Genomic DNA, 18,075 nt, shown 5'->3' on the forward strand with positions numbered 1-18,075 from the left:
CCTAATTAAGTGTATATTGGTGATTTGCATAACTTTTGGGGGGGCAATACAATACTTTAATAAAAAATGTTGCCGGACTTCTCCCGCTGTCTGCCCGCTCCATGAAGAGGGTGGATACAGCCTGAGGACCGCCTGGAAAACTGGGATACAGCCATAGCCATAGGCTGTATCCCAGTTTTCCAGGCGGTCCTCAGGCTGTATCCACCCTCTCCACGGAGCGGGCAGAAAGCGGGGATTAGAAGCCGAGGGTTCAGGTACATACGAACCCGAATCTCGGCCCGTTCGCTCATCTCTACTGATGACCCGTCCAATCACAGACATTTTATGCAGAAAAAATTATTAAAAATAAATAAATAAAAAGGTACAGAATTAATGCAATCGCCTTCACCAAAAACATATCTCTTACTAATAGGACTAAAAGCCTTGCAGGGAATCCTGCTTCTTGTAGTATTTCTTTGTGATCTTTGATATACTGATCTACTATGCATGTTTTGTTACTAGTTTATATAAGGACAGATCAATCTACTGTTTGCATTTCAGCTGCAGTTTTATTACAAGTTGTGAACATCTCATTGCCGTCAGCACATTTCTGGTCTGCAGGTCATTGGATGCAGCTGATATGGTCTATGCAGATGATGGAACTAGGTAAGCCTGATTTCTTTTCCTTCCTGAAAACCTTAAAGGGGTTATCCAGCGCTACAAAAACATGGCCACTTTCTTTCAGAGACAACACGACTCTTGTCTCCAGCTCAGGTGCGGTTTGCAATTAAGCTCCATTCACTTCAATGGAACTAAGCAGCAAAACCCCGCCCATGCTGGGGACAAGAGTGGTGCTGTCTCTGGAAGAAAGTGGCCACGTTTTTCTAGCGCTGGATAACCCCTTTAAGAAAACACAAAGTACATGTGTAAGGGAGGCTCTGCAAGCAGAACAGCTGGGGCAATGCTTGTATCTCGCGTGAGCGAGCATGCACTTTCGCCTAATTTCAGGAAACGGTAAAACTATTATGGTGTAAATACCAAAAGATCTCACTGTGCAAGGTCCAGAAGCTACTAACAATACCTAAGAGCACATGTGGCTTACAGAGTGCTGCATGTGCCAAGTGTCACATTAGGGGCGCTGCTCCCACCTACCCACTAATGATTGACAGGTTTCTTGACATGCACAGTGATGGAGATGAACGGTCATTGGCGGGTGGGGGGGGCCTCCAATGAATGTTGTTGAATCTTCTCTACCAGCACTCACCACATGCAACCAACTGGGAACAGTAAGCCTGCCACTATGTTATTCTGCCCCCTAAAGAGGGAAACATAATCAAGCTAACAGGCTCCTTTTAGGGTGTGTTCACACTGATTAAATCAGGAGGAATCCCGCCTGCCTCAGTGTACCACAGCCCGTCTATGGGAGAGCGCGCACTCCTTTGCTGCCGCCGCTCTCCGCTCAAGGAAGTGACATGTCATTTCTTGAAGCGAAGTGAAGCGGCAGCGGAGGAGCGCGTGCTCTCCCATAGAAAAGCAGTGTCACACTGAGACAGGCAGGATTCCGCCGCGGAAAGCTCTGCCGTGGAATTCCGCCTGATTTAATCAGTGAACATACCCTTAAAGGAGAACTATCCGCAGATCAGAAAAATCCAACCTCCTGATAGACCCTTATTGCACTGGAGACGCCAAGGAGGAAGATATGGCTCTTAGTCTGGTGAGACCATTAGGAGCACTAGGGCATCTGTTAGGAGCACTGCCAGACCCCATGATACCACCAATCTGTCCCCCTGGCCAATCGGCTGCATTTATTACCATTAGAAAGGAGCAGACTGGGGTGGATCGGCACTATGGGGGTGGGCAGTGCTCCTAACAGTCTCACCGGATCGTGGAGAAAATTACTAACTGTACCAGAATGTCATTAAGGAGGAAGGTAAGAGACATATCTTCCACCTCGCCATCTCCTGTGCAATAGAGACATATCAGCAGGTTAGATTCGTCTAACCTGCTGATAGTTCCCCATTAAAGTAAATGTTCACTTTTTAACACCATGCTGTATTTAAGCCCACAAATGTAAGGCAAGGGAGCAGCAATGTAGCTTGAACTTGCGTAGTAAAATGTAGCAAAAACAAATATAGATGCAAGATGCTTCTTTCGACCTCACTCAGGCCTTCAAACCAACCAAAGTAGCACTCCAGAGGATAAAGCGATAGAATGTTCCAGGTTTACAGGGTAACAGTTTAGCTCCTCCATGATGCACTTTTACACAACCTGAAGCAGTAATAATGCACACAATTAAAGCTATTTTCAATGTATATAATAAAGTTTCTAGTGTATCAGCCAGTGCCTAAGTATCAAAGTGCTTTAAAATGCTAAATTAAAGAGACTCTGTCAGTAGTATTATGGTGTCCTATCTCAGGGTAGCATAAACTAGTGACAGAGAAACTGAACAGAATGATGTATCACTTACATTGTTCTCTGCAGCTGATCCAGAGATCTCCTCCTGAATAACATGGACAATAAGTATTCCTCTCCATTATGTGCATGAGCCCAGTAGTCCTGGATATTCATGAGAAGCAGGAAACTCCGCCCACAAGCTGCTGATTGGCAGTTATCTATCCATGCTGTGTATAGGCAGTCAACTGTCAATCAGCAGCTGGAGGGGTGTGGCAAGAATCCTATTTTCCTGCATATTAGGAGAACGACTGAAGAGAATAATGTAAGTAGTAATCCGATCTATTCAGCATTTCTGTCACTAGTTTATGCTGCCCTCATGTAAGGCAGTATATACCTAATGACAGATTCTCTTAAAGGATATGAACATTTTTTATTTCTGCTTTCAATAGAATTGAAATAATTGGGGGGGGGGGACTAAAACGCAGACTACCCTCCCCATTCTTTTTTTTTTTTTTTACATTAAATGTTTTTATTGAAGAAAAAATTATATATAAGACAGGTGGTGGCTACGCAGAGCCACAATAAGACTGGATATACAAGGTTATACAGAACAAAGGTCAAGCCTAAACCAGTATAATTGGCTGATAACGACCCATTAGTCATAAGTAACATGAATATGAATACTATTGGATATAGAACTAAGCTTGCTTGACCGTATCTTAAATGACAGTAACAAGCTATACCATATGTGAAAAATAATAGTACCAGATAAGAACAGAAGAGAGCCACAGAAAAAGAAGAGGAGAGAAGATAATAAGATAGAGAGGTAAAATAAAATAAATTGATAACAATAGTGATAGTTATCAAGTAAATAATAATAGAAATAAATAATAGTATTGTTGATAATAGTAATAATAATCATAATAATAATAATAATAATAATAATAAAGAAGCAGCAATAAGTAAATGAAAAGAATAAAGTAAAAAATAATAATAAAAAAAAAAAAAAAGGGGGGGGAGGGGGGTGAGCATCAAGGACAAGACGTATCATGTCAGGGTATGATCTGAGAGCCCAGAGAGTTGCGAGAGAGACCTAAGGGGTAGCGAGCCAGTTCGCCACCCCATTCATTTTTTTAACGGTAAAAAAATATTTTAAAAGCTTTCTTACGGCCCAAAAGCTGAAAAAAATTGTGTGATCCTAGCCTTACAGTCACCTGCCTCCCAAATGATCAGGCTCAGCTGGAGCTCTTATTAAACAAAGACATTGTGACTCTTATTACACATTTTTTTCAGAAACGATAGAACTGAGACTACTATTTTCAGTTCTAGCATGGAAACATTTTCCCTTTTCTGCCGGCTGGTTATACCGAGTGATTTGCTCTCTCGTTTGATGTACTCAGTCGGATTTCCCTGAGGTTTTTATATCTGTAATCTTTAACATGAAAGGTTTCTCATTTTTAGAAAAAGGCACCTGAGCAAATTGGCGCTAGCCTTTACAATATGTGCGGTTTGTGTCTATTTTACCACATTTTTCACTTAACCCCTTAAACAGTTTATTTCTTTCTGTCTCCTCTATAAGTCTACAGAACCTTTATCCTGTAATAAGTAAGACTGAGCGGCGAGCTCGGGTGAGAAGTGCACAGGTGTCTGCTTCTCTGGCTACAGTCCTGATGCCTCAACTGATGAAAACTCTTGACATGTCTGACACAGGGCCTGGGTCAGTTCCCAGCAAACCCTAGTAAGAGGTCCTGCTCCTGGGGGCCCAACTCGACCACTTACTGCACTTACTTATTGTAAATGCATCTTAATGACACACTTACATATCGTTTTAGAGCGAAGGGCAATTAAAGGGGAATTTAACCTGCTGATAGCCCCCTATAGGGCCAAGGACGCTGTGGAGGAAGGTATGTGTCTTACCTTCCTCCTCGGCAACTTTCCCGCACTGTTAGGGTATGTGCACACTACGGAATCCGCACAGATAACATCTTGCATATTCCACCGCTCACCCCACGCACTCTTGCTTGACTCTCCGTCCCTCCCATAGACTCCATTCTATGCTTGGGCAGATTCCACCATCCGCCCCAAAAATCACCTGGTCTAATAGCTCCTGTAAAAGGCAACTGTGGTGCCTGCTCGACCAGTCACTTGGTTAGGTGTGATGCCACTTCCATGGTGGATGTTCGGTGGAATATAGCTCAGCCGGTTAAGAGGTTGTTGTGACGCCAGTGCTAACAGGTGTGATGGTACACCTGCTTTTAGTGTGTGGCTGGCTATATTGCTCCTGAATGGTCGGTGACCTGCCAGGCTTTGATGGGTCCCTTGGGCGCTTATTACGGGGGTCTGGAGTGGAGATATGACCCACCCGGACTGTCGGTACTGTGGTGTACCCCCAGTGGTGTTATGTCGGAGGATCGGACAGTCACTTAATAGGTGATGAGGTGTGATGCCACTTCTGTGGTGGTTGGCCGAGATGTAGCTGGTCCCTGAGATGTTGTGTCGTGACGCCAGTGCAGGTATGGTGGCACACCTGCTTTTAGTTTAAAGGGACAGTTACACCTTGTTCCCCTGTGGTCAGTGTCCTGCCGGACTGCTACGAAGTCCCTTGGGTGAGTGTAATCATGGATGACCAGAGTGGTATAGTGACCCTCCCGGACTATCGGATCTGCCACCCACAGAAAGGGGAAGCGTTGCAAGGTTGCAGTGTATACTGTGTCGGTGTAAGACGAAGGATCTGCCACCCACAGAAAGGGGAAGTGTCCCAAGGTTGCAGTGTATACTGTGTCGGTGTAAGACAAAGGATCACAAAGTCTCTTCACCATAAATAGAGTTATCTTTACTAGAAAGTACGTGCTTGAGGCAGGTGACAAAGATATGATGTTTCTCTTGATAATACACTTGATAATAGGCTTGATAACACTGGTAGATAAATACTTGACAATACCGCAACCAATTCTGCGACACGAATGTAGTGTAGGATATAGTTGTGCTGACTGAGTAGCTTGTAGAGTGATACAGAGTAGCAGAGAGGAGGATGTTGTGAGAGTCTCAACCTAAGTAGTACTTTACTCTGCCGGGATGTTGGAGGATGAGGTAGAAGAATAGCTAGAAGAAGAAGAAGAACACCTGCCAGTGTATTGACCTTTTTGTTAGCCTTCACACCACCTTAGGCCCACTAGACTCGGCTGAACCTTCCTAGAGGGTGACACAAGCCCCAGACCTTGTTACCTGGGATGAGCGGAATGCTGAGGGTTCCCTGCTGACAACCGCGCTGTGAGATAGATTTCATAGGCTCCTAGCAACTTTGCTCTATCTGGATCAGTTCCTAGCTTCTGTGGCTTTTGTGGATACTGTCCTGCACTGTGACTCTCATAGTCCACGGTGTGGGTTGAGGTTGTCTCTGACTTGTCCTCTCTTGAAAGGGTTTAACACTGCATAGTGTTGTGTGGGATCACTGAGAAGAAAACTGTTAGCTGTGTCCTGCCTGACGTCCTACCACACAGGGTTCTAGCTAAGACTGACCAGAGTAGAGGACCTGGCACAGGGCCAGGGGCCGGGAGTGGACCACTGTGGAGAGCTGTCTAGTTTGCGCCCTTTCTCTACAATGTCCAGCTCAAAAGACCCATGCCCTTCCTCTACCCATGTGACTTCCTTCCTCCCAGCATCTAACATGCGCTGTGAGTGGGTGAAGAGTATAAACAGAAAAAGTAAAGAGAGAGGTGATAGGAGAGAAGAAGAACAGATTCCTGTTGGTTTGCAGATCCATGTGACATACAAATAAACAAAAACCCCTTATACACTTTAGCTGTGCATCTTCTGAATACACAAATCTAATACAGCGACATCTAGTGGCGAAACCTTAACACTACCTTCATCACCACATAAGTACAATAAGTACAGGCTTTTACGGAGGCTGTATATAATAGTTACACCCATGGTAGGACACCACAGTACCACCACCCACAGAAAGGGGAAATGACCCAAGGATGGTGTAGCTTGTGTGTAGGTGCAGGTGCAATGACCACCGAGTCCAGGGAGAATAAATAAAACTGTTCTTTACCGGCAAGTCTCGGGTAATACAGGTGAATAATACGTGACTGATACAGACTTGCTTTCACTTAATCCGTACTGAGAGATACTGTGTTTCGACCTTTGTTGCAATAACCAACTACTTCCCCTTAGTGTCGAGTTACCCGTCCTACAAGGGTGACACAAGCCCTAGTCTTGGTTACCTGAGTTGAGATAAGTGTCCAAAATTTTCCGGTGTCACCTGCACTGCAAGATAGAGTACGTAGACCTTTGCAGTAACTTTGCTCTATGCAGATCAGTTCCTCTGTCTAGGATACTGTCCTGCGCTTTTAGAAATTTTCACGGCATGGGTTGGGGTGTCCTCAGACTTGTCCTCTCTTTAATGTTTAGCATGGCATCGTTAGTGAAAGTGTTGCTTTAAGAAAGAAAGTCTCTGTTCTCCATACTTGTCTGTACACTACAGCTGGTCTGTCCCGGACAGGGAACCAGGCAGAGCCAGGGCTCCTGGCTAAGTTCAGCAGGGATGCCTGATCTGTGTGTCTTGCTCCACTAAGAATCAGAGAAAAACTGACTAAGTCTGGACCTACACTTCCTTTCCCCATGTGACTACTTCCTACAGGGTGTATGTAACAACCTCTGTGAGTGATGGAGAAGAGAGTGTGAGAAGAAAAGAGAATAGAGATAGCTAGAGAAAGAACAGCATCTCTCATTGGTGTACAGAATCCCAAAGTACAATACAGTAACCCCTTAGATGACCACAGCTGTGCAATATATACAGAAATATACATAGTGACACCTAGTAAAAAAATATATACGTAACTTCATCACCACTTTACTTTCGAAGTACAAGGCTTATGTGAGGGTGTTCAAAGCAGAAACACCCTTGGTGGGACACCACACAACGATCAGCTGACACAATGTTGGCTGATCGTTGTGTTTCAACATGTTGAAAAAAACTAGAATGATGGTCTGCTGCCCGTTGCTCTGTGCAATAAAAATGGCGGCAGCAGACTGGCGATTTCTCCTATGTGCTATCCGGATGATCTAAAGATCGTCTGGGTGGCCCCCCCACAGCTTCACGTGGCCCCATCACTCCTTCCCACTATTGGAACGTGCCGTCATTTAAAGGCAAAAGGCGGCCGTAAATTGATAATGACGGATTGATAATGATCATTATTTTCGGTCGTCATTATCAATAGACGGCCAATAGACGGATGACATTCCGTAGTGGGAACATAGCCTAAAACTGATTATGTTGTGGGACACTAATAGGCTAACACAGCTAACAAATTGAGTAGATGAAGCAATCACTTTTGATCATACTATCTATGGGGTTAGGCAGGTATAAACAGAGTGATAGGGAATTAGTGGGTGATACAGGTCAAGACCCAGACGGCCCTAACACCACTGTAAGGCCCCTATTACACGGGACGGTTATCGTGCGAAAAATCATTATATAGTTCGAATTTAAACGATAATCATTCTGTGTAATTGCAGGCAACGATCGAAAAATCGTTTGTATGTCGTTGATCGTTGATATAGATCTGAATCTAAAATTATCGTTAATCGTTCGCTGTAATTCCACATACGTCCGCTTAAGTTCCGCATTTGTTCACTAATCATTCAGTGTAATTGCACATTGTTCATTGTTTCGCTGGGATCAGAAGGAATAAACGATCATAGTAACGCTCGCAATAACGATCATAGTCCTGTGTAATATGGTGAACGATTTCAGGTTAACGATAAACAATCTAGTTTGGGATCGTTTATCTTTAGTCGTTAATCGTTAAAAATCGCTTCGTGAAATAGGACTCTTAGCGAGCAGCGGTCTGGCAAATCTGGAGGCTGCGAACCTCTGATAATAATGTGAACACAGTGTAGGTTAATGGGAGCATGGACAGGTATGTAAAAACTTTATTATTTTCTTTACAGATTCACTGTTACACAGATAGGGCCCTATTCCACGGGACGATTATCGTTCAGATTATCGTTAAATCGTTCGAATCTGAACGATAATCGTTCGGTTGAAATGCAGTTAACGATTAACGACCGAACGAGAAATCGTTGATCGTTTAATAAGACCTGGACCTATTTTTATCGTTGCTCGTTCGCAAATCGTTCGCATTGAATAAGACATCGTTCGGTCGTTCTCAATAGATACGAACGCAATAGCGAATAAATAGCGAAGAGAAACGATCGCAATTACGATCATAAGTAACGATTATCGTTCCATGGAAATGAGTGAACGTTTTCAGGTCTTTCGCAATAGCGGTCGTTTGAGATCGTTAATCGTTAACGATTATCCAAACGATAATCGTCCCGTGGAATAGGGCCCATACACCGTGCGATTTATCTGACAGATTTTTTAAGCCAAAGCCAGGCCATTTGAAAAGAGGAGTCTGCTTATTTTTAGTCTGCTCATGGCTTTGGCTTAAAAAAATCTGACTGATAAAGTAGCACTTTCTATTTCGACATGAATAGTCAGGGCAATGCCGGTGTGTATCTAAACTTGGGTATGATACGCCCATCTAAATGAGGCCTAATGTAGTAAGCAACATTCATTCCAATAGGTAATTTAGTTCTGGATAAAGTATTCACAAGAAAGCTGTACAGACTGTTTTCTGAGAAAACAGACCCTCTGTGGGGTTTTTGTTTAGCATTTCTGGCAGACACGCTGTTCCATTTGGATAAACCACAGGTAAATTTACAGGGAAAGGTGAACTTGTCGGATAGTATTTCATTAACTGTGTTTGCATTCATTAAAAATGCTGTTTTCTCAAATGTTGAAGCAAATGAAAAAAATAGCACAAACTCTGTAGACGAGGAGCTGAACATTTGCAGCATGATGTGTATATAACCTCCTTTAAAGGAGAAGTCTGGCAAAAAATTTTATTAAAGTATTGTATTGCTCCCCAAAAGTTATACAAATCGCCAATATACACTTATTGCAGAAAATGCATATAAAGTGCTTTTTTCCCTGCACTTACTACTGCATCAAGGCTTCACTTCCTGGATAAAATGGTGATGTCACTTCCTGGATAAAATGGTGATGTCACTTCCTGGATAAAATGGTGATATCACTTCCTGGATAAAAATGGTGATGTCACTTCCTGGATAAAATGGTGATGTCACTTCCTGGATAAAATGGTGATATCACTTCCTGGATAAAATGGTGATGTCACTTCCTGGATAACATGGTGATGTCACGACCAGACTCCCAGAGCTGTGTGGGCTGTGGCTGCTGGAGAGGAATTCCGCTGTATTTGCTCAGTGCAAACATACCCTAAGCTGGAATAAAACTATCAATGTTGCCATAATGGTAATGCAGGCCCCTATGGGGGGAGTAATCACCCGCCGTTGCTTGCTGTGTCTTGCTGTGAGTGAATGAGAGGGCGCGCTCCTCCGCTGCCGCGGCTCTCCGAGGTGACATGTTACTTCTTTGAGCGGAGAGCGGGGGCTGCGGAGGAGCGCACGCTCTCCCATAGACGGGCTATGGGACACTGATTCCGGAAAGTTACGCTGTGGAATTCTGCCTGTTTTACTCCGTGTGAACATACCCTTACACTGGAAATCCCAAAAAGGTCGGTTGGCTTAAAATAAACAGCACTACGAGGCAACTTCAAAAGCATGAGGATAATTTGGAGGATAAGGTGGTGGTGCATGCAAAAATATCACGCAATCACATCCCCTTCAAATCTATCCATAAAGCAGACATGGAAAAATGATTACTCTGTACAAAAACAATAGAACAAATTTTGTTCACTCCACTACATAGCAGTAATCTGACCAGTTTACACTTTCAAAAGCACAAACCTTAACTGCCCCATAATGTTTTACAGGGTTCCATGCAGTTTTAGGCTATGTGCCCACTGCGTACTGATTAGCGCAAACAACTGCTGTTTTTGTCAAACAACGGACACAATTAATGTTCATGATCATATATTCTGGCCGTTGTGGTTTAGCGTTAGACGTCCTTTCACTAAACAATTACTGTTGTTTGTATGTAGTGAAAATATAGCCTTAGGCCGGAATCACACAACTGGGAACACTGGGACACTGGGAACACTGGCCATTCTGGCCTGGGACACTGGGAACACTGGCCATTCTGTGTCCCAGGCCAGGTCACAGAACGGTCGGTGTCAGTGAAGATCATCCTGGCACATTTATATGCATCCCAATTCATAGCCGACCATGGAGATTGTGGCTGAAGCAGTTTGAGCAGTTAGTTCTGTGCGGCTGCTGTTCAATGAATAGCAGCCGCACAAAACTGACATGTCAGTTTTTCGTGTGGCCGCTAGGGATCCAGGCCTGAGTGTATACAATGGGGGAGATTTATCAAACATGGTGTAAAGTGAAACTGGTGCAGTTGCCCCTAGCAACCAATCAGATTCCACCTTTCATTTCTCACAGACTCTTTGGAAAATGAAAGGTGGAATCTGATTGGTTGCTAGGGGCAACTGAGCCAGTTTCACTTTACACAATGTTTGATAAATCTCTCCCTATATGTATAAACTCCGACCGGGATTCCCTCTGACTGCAGTGCAACGCAACTTTTGTTTTAATCACGGCCGTTGTTGCAAACTATCCATAAGAAGAAATGCTCCAAAGCTATTTCCATTGTCTTCTCCCAGACTTTGAGCCCATTGGCAGCAAGCAGTATTTTAGAAGAGCTGTTTCATGAATGCACAACGCAATACAAAGTCCCAATAGGTATAAACAACTCACAGGATCTCTACATATCATTAGATTGCACTATAAGGCCCCGTTCCCACTGAGCAAAGGTAGCGGAATTCCGCGATGGAATTGTCCGCCGCGGAATGCCGTTAGCCTCCCTCTCATAATGGGAGTCTATGGTAGGCGCGCGCTCCTGCCCTGTCCGCGCTGAAGAATGAACATGTTTATTCTTCAGCGCGTACAGAGCAGGAGCGCGCGCCTCCCATAGACTCCCATTATGAGCGGGAGGCTAACGGCATTCTGCGGCGGACAATTCCGACGCGGAATTACGCTACCTTTGCTCAGTGTTAAGTGCTAAGTTCACTAGAAACAGTGTTTCCAATGGGAACAACACAACATATCATGAGGTATGCTACATATGTTTTTTTCTCAGACAATTAACGGAACAAGACAACCCCTACATACCCTAAATAGATACCTTATGGCTATGTTCACACAGCGTAAAAGTACAGACGTTGTTGCCATCGGCAACAACGGCCGTACTTTGTACGCCTGTGAACACTGCCTATTGATCTATGGGAGCGTATACACATCATATGCAATGAATTGCGGCCGCAGGAAACCTTGTCAGTTCACACAATGAAGCGAGCGGCTCCAGCCGCTTGCTTCATTGTGCGCTATGGTAAGTTCTGATGCGGGAACGCTCTAATGCCCCCGCATCAGAACCCTGCGGCCGGAAAGATCATCCGTCCGGTACTTAAGTACCGACCGGGATGATCTGGGCAGAGAACGGACGTTTTGAGAACATGTTGAAAGATTAAAATGAACGATTTCTCGCTCGTCGCTTGATCGTTCGCTGCGTTTACACGGAACGATTATATCTCAAATGCGATCGTTATTGTGAAAATTTGAACGATAATTGTTCCGTGTAAACGCAGCATAATTCTTTCTAATTTTGCCCAAAGGGTTGATAAAACAGCTGGACTGGCAAAAAGCAAGGACCAACCACATCCGGTGCTTATTTGCACCAATTCATAATTTTAATCCTGTATTGGCCTATGATTACAAGTGTAATGATGTTGTGGTGTCTATTCATGTTATTCCCATAAAGAGCAGGCCAAATTGTTTGGGTGCCAGTGACGGGGGCGGCCGTCTGAGGTTTGCCTCAGGCGGCAAAGACCCCAGAATCGGCCCTGACTCTAAGTAGAGCACTCTTTTTAACCCTTAGAGGACAGGAACAATTTCAGTTTTTGCATTTTCATTTTTCCCTCCTTTTAAGGCCATAGCACTTGCATTTTTTCACCTAGAGACCCACATGGGCCATTATTTTTTGAGTCACTAATTGTACTTTGCAATGACAGGCTGAATTTTTCATAAAGAACACTGCGAAACCAGAAAAAAATTCAATGTGTGGTGAAATTGAAAAAAAAAAACAATTTTTTTTTATTTCGGGGGTTTAAGTTTTTACCCCGTTCGCTCTGGGGTAAAACTGACTTGTCATGCATGTTCCTCAACTTGTTACAATTACAACGATATGTAACATGTATAACTTTCATTGTATCTGATGGCCTGTAAAAAATTCAAACCATTGTTAACAAATATATGTTCCTTAAAATCGCTCTATTCCCAGGCTTATAGCGCTTTTATCCTTTGGTCTATGGGGCTGTGTGAGGTGTCATTTTTTTGCGTCATGATCTGTTCTTTCTATCGGTACCTTTTTGATCGCTTTTTATTACAATTTTTCTGGATTTGAGGCGACCAAAAATGTGCAATTTTGCACCTTGGGATTTTTTTGCGCTTGCGCCGTTTACCGTGCGAGATCAGGAATGTGATTAATTAATAGTCCGGGCGATTACGCACGCGGCGATAGCAAACATGTTTATTTATTTATTTATTTTTATTTATAACATGGGAAAAGGGGGGTTATTCAAACTTTTATTAGGGGAGGGGGCTTTTTACTAATAACATCACTTTTATTTTTACTTTTACACTTATACTAGAAGCCCCCCTGGGGTTAGGGTTATTCCCCCTGGGGTTAGGGTTATTCCCCCTGCGGTTAGATTTATTCCCCCTGGGGTTAGGGTTATTCCCCCTGCGGTTAGGGTTATTCCCCCTGGAGTTAGGGTTATTCCCCCTGGGGGACTTCTATTATAAGCACTCTGATCTCTCATACAGATCTATGCTGCATAGATATGCAGCATAGATCGATGAGAAAGACACATCGATTGCTTCCGGAAGCAATCGGGTGCCGAGCCGGGATCAGCGTCATTACAGCACAGACCCCGGACGGGGTAAGATGTGTGGATCGCTTCTCCGGGACAACGTTGTCCCGGAGGAGCGATCCACCCCACTAGACACCAGGGAACGGCTGCATCAAGTAATCGGATGCAGCTGTCAACTTTGACAGCTGTATCCGATTACTTTATTAGCGGGCACAGCGATCGGACAGTGCCCGCTAATAGCCGCGGTCCCAGGCCATGAACGTCACACCCAGGACGGCAGCGGTTCAGAGCGCGGCCGCGCTCTGAACAAATGGAGGCGGCCCTGGACGGGTATGTCCAGGGTCGCCTAGGGGTTACGGTTCTCCTACTATGCATAACATATCATCCTGCAATCTTTTCTCATCAAGTTCCCACACCTGCACTGACCTTTCTGACCTGTGAATCCAGCGTTTTAAATGTCCAGACAGTCTACAAACTACATGGGCTGTTTGTTTCCTCTTCCTGCACACTCTTCCCCCTTGGCCCCTCCCCTCTCCATAGGTTATAATGGACACAGCAGAACATGTCTTCACTTTGCTCCTCTATAATGAAAACAGCTTTGCCTGATAATGAGCAGATAAGAAGTGGGGGGCAGGACGCAAAACAGCTTTTTGAGTACAGAAAGATGTTTTTTTGCCTAATAAAACCTATTACAGAGTTTCTTAAAATCGCTTGTACTAAAAAAAATCTACACTTTAACTCTTTTCCTTTGTCAACAAAGAGACTAGGGGCCTTTCTAATGTACAGAAAAAAGAACACCTACAGTTACCTATAGGAACAGACCTCAAAGGCCTAATGGAAACTCTTACAATGCTCCTTTTTGTTACAGATAGGAAACCTGTGGATGTGGCTCAGCAGTTAAATGGTTAGTCACTGTTTTGAGGAATCCGGTTTATGATAGAATGAAATGCGTCTTTTTACAAGCTGTAGAATGTCTCCAGACTGTGTGTTCTCCTTCTTCATGTGTCCCTTTCATTAACTCGCACATTGCAACAAACAGCTCTTTTCATTTTAAGGCAGTAAACATAAAACCAGAATTCTATCTGAAGAGAAAAGCAAACAGTAGCTGAAGTGACTAAAGCGCGGAAAGATGATTATTGAATTCCAGAGTACACAGGGAACATCAGAGCGAGGCTTTGTTTCCGAAGAGTGCTACATATTTAATGTTTTTTTTGTGCGTGTAGACACAGACTAAGCAAATGTGATTACTATAGCCAGCAAGTACAGTGCTGGAGGAAGAGGCAATTTTATACACATATCCCATCTAGCAGCTTTTATCATTCTTATGTAGTTCTGTTATCATTCATTGCACAATATACCCATGTAAATATATACCCTCCAGTCTGTGAGCCCAGCTGCCATTTTTACTGGCTTCTGTAACAGTTCACAGCTTTGTACTGAATAAGACTGTGGTGTCCCACCACGGGTGTTGCCATTAGTTACACCCTTCGTAAAAGCCTGTACTTTTTCCAGTGTAAGTGGTGATGTAGTAGTGCCAAAGTTTCGCCACAAGATGTCGCTATTGCATGTATGTGTATTCAGTTATTGCACAGCAGTAGTATTGAAGGGGTTATTGTTTGTTTATATGTCACATAGATCTGTAAGCCAATGAGAGTACACTCTTCTGTCCTACCATTTCTCCCTTTACTTCTCACATATGCATTCCTCACCCACTCACAGCACACCTTACAGGGGCTGTAGAAAGGAAGTGACATGGGTAGAGGAAGTGCAGTGTCTTTTGCCTACAGTTTCTTTTCAAGTAACTCCACTCAACACTATGCAGTGATAAACCTTCCCTAGAGAGGAAAAGTCACAGATCATCTCAACCCACTCCGTGGACAAAAAGAGACACAGTGCAGGACAGTATCCAAAAAGCAAGTAAAGGAACTGATCCAGATAGAGCAAAGTTGCTAGAAGCCCATGAACTCTATCTCGTAGCACGGGTGTAAACAGAGAACCCTCAGCATTCCGCTTATCCCAGGTAATAAGGTCTGGGGCTTGTGTCATCCACTAGGACGGGCGCCCCGACACTGGTAGGGCAATAGGTGGTGCAAACTATCAAGTATCTTGTCAAGTGTAACGTATTATATCAATGCAAAGGTGTATGACTTGCTGTATAAAAGTATCTTCGGAGTAAACCAGATTTTATTTGTGATAAAGAGACTCTGTGATTCCTCATCAAGCACCAACACAGTATACACATAATCCTTGGGTCATCTCCCCTTTCTGTAGGTGGCAGTGCCGATAGTCCGGGTGGGTCAATATTCGGCTTCGGCTGTCCAGGCATGATGGGAATTGTAGTTTTGCAACAGCTGGAGGGCCGAAGGTTCCCTATCCCCAATGTAGTACAACAGTTCTTGGCAGTGATGGGGTTAATTCATGTACCGATCTCATATTTTTACGTCTAAATCCTTGCTGCAGATTAGAACACTTTATTCTTCAACAGACTCTATAAAACCATTTTACCTTAATCCAATACATTTTTACCAGAAATATTAGCCATAGATTGTCCCGGATTATTAGCTGTCTTTTTACACATAAATATTTTTATAGATGATGTTTGGGCAGAAATGCTCCATTACGAGTGTTTTATGAGTCTGGGAGAACATGTGTCAGTGTGTACCTTGTGAGCGGCCGGGGTGCTGTAAATGCCCAGGCTTCCTAATCATACATAGCTGTAAATATTTTAGCTAGGCCTCTCTAGAGGGGGTTTAGGCTTTGGCAGCTACAACAGGTTACTTATGCTTGTTGAGGCCATGTTCACACAACGTATGTGTTGTATAAATCATGGCCGTTGTTGCAATTTGTAACAGCGGCCCTGATTTATACAACACACGTTGTATTTGAATGATATGAATCCCGGCCAGAGCGTATACACATAGGGGGAGATTTATCAAACTGGTGTAAAGTAGAATTGTCTTAGTTGTCCCTAGCAACCAATCAGATTCCACCTTTCATTCCTCACAGACTCTTTGGAAAGTAAAAGGTGGAATCTGATTGGTTGCTAGGGGCAACAGAGCCAATTCTTCTTTACACCAGTTTGATAAATCTCCCCTATAGTATACGCTCTGGCCGGGATTCCATCCGGACACAGGAAAAACTGACATGTCAGTTTCCTGAGGCCGTTATTCATTGAATAGTGACTGCAGAGAACCTGTCAGTTCGCACAATGGAGCGTTCTGCTCCGGACACACGCTCCATTGTGTGCAGCAGCGAATTGGGATACGGGTGCACACAGATGCACCCGCATCCCACCTTATCGGAAATAAAGATCATCTGGCCAGTACTGCCGTACCGGCTTCTCTGACACTGGCCGTTCTGTGACCCGACCGGGTCACAGTACAGCCGGTGTCTTACGCCATGTAAACATGGCCTGAAAGTGTACAGACATTTACCTGTACAAGGTAAAGACATGTACACATCACAAGATTTGACATTTTGTATTGTTTTCTTCATTTTTTTATGTTCATTTTTGCCATGTATGTTATCCATATGCTCTTAGCGTGACAAGATATGAGTACTTAAAGGGGTTGTTCACCAATTTTTTTTTTCTTTCTTTCAAATCAACACGTGCCAGAGATTTGTAATTTACTTCTATAAAAAATATCAAGTCCTATCGGCTGCTGTATGTCCTACAGGAAGTGGTGTATTCTTTCCAGTCTGGAAAGCAGGAGAGATTTTCTTTGGGGATTTGCTACTGCTCTGGACAGTTCCTGATATGGACAGAGGTGGCAGCAGAGAGTACTGTGTCAGACTGGAGAGAATACACCACTTCCTGCAGGACATACAGCAGCTGATAAGCACTGCAAGATTTGAGATTTTTTTAATAGAAGTAAATAGTGATGAGCGAGTACTAAAATGCTCTGGTGCTCGGTACTTAAGACAAATATTTCCCGGTGCTCAGGTGCTCGTTTTGAGTAACGAACCCCATTGAAGTCAATGGGAAACTCGAGCATTTTTGCAGGGGACCCAAGCTCGGCCCAGGGAAGGTTGCTTGAAAACCTGGAAAACTCAGAAAATGATGGAGAACCATGGAAATGGACAGGAAACAGCAGGGGCAGCATGCATGGATGCCTCTGAGACTGCCTAATCGCACCATTACGCCAGATTCTGGGCAACAGCCTGGTGGTCAACCTCAAGACAATAGTGCTGACCCAGACCAAGATGGGCAAGGCACACTGCTGCAGTTTCAATAGTGGTGTACCTTGAGACTCCGTAAGTTGCGAGAAGAAGCTAGGGAGTGAACGTCTGTTTTTGGAGGTTGTCGTATAGTCTGTGTGTAAGTGGTGCACTGCAAGTCCCAGTCTGGAGTCCTCCAAAAAAAAAATAAAGATTTTAAGCCCTTACAAGGGCTGTTGGGTTCTTTCTCTAGTATCCCCTGCCTACTGGAACACTAATTCCCTCCCTAACGCTCTCCCTGACAATCAGCAGCTCTCTCCCTAATCTCTTCCAGCATGCGAGGCGAGCACCGCCGGCCCAGATTCTTATATGCCCAGGTCATCTGATCTGGCCAGCCAATCGCTGCTATCGACATGTAGGGTTCCCATGTGATGCTATAAGCTCCCAAAGACTCTCCTGCATGATGAGTGGCTGAGAAAAAGCCGCCAAACATGCAGGAAGAGGAAGATGCCATTGTCTCGAGTATCGCAAGATGCTCGTCCGAGTAACAAGTACTACTGAGTACCCTAATACTCAAACGAGTACCAAGCTCGGACAAGCATGCTCACTCATCACTATAAGT

At 44.0% G+C, this 18,075-nt stretch overlaps 1 protein-coding gene across 1 annotated transcript in view; it reads left to right on the forward strand.

Annotated features, from left to right (window-relative positions):
- The first annotated feature begins 560 nt into the window (after positions 1 to 560).
- The window catches only part of FAM135A (family with sequence similarity 135 member A), a 124,847-nt gene continuing 107,332 nt past the window's right edge, over positions 561 to 18,075 (forward strand). Inside the window, exon 1 of the mRNA XM_069974592.1 lies at positions 561 to 645. The gene's annotated coding sequence lies outside the window, so the exon portion shown is untranslated. The remainder of the gene's footprint in view (positions 646 to 18,075) is intronic.

The sequence above is a fragment of the Dendropsophus ebraccatus genome, chromosome 6 (assembly GCF_027789765.1).
Source record: "Dendropsophus ebraccatus isolate aDenEbr1 chromosome 6, aDenEbr1.pat, whole genome shotgun sequence".
Lineage (NCBI taxonomy): Eukaryota > Metazoa > Chordata > Amphibia > Anura > Hylidae > Dendropsophus > Dendropsophus ebraccatus.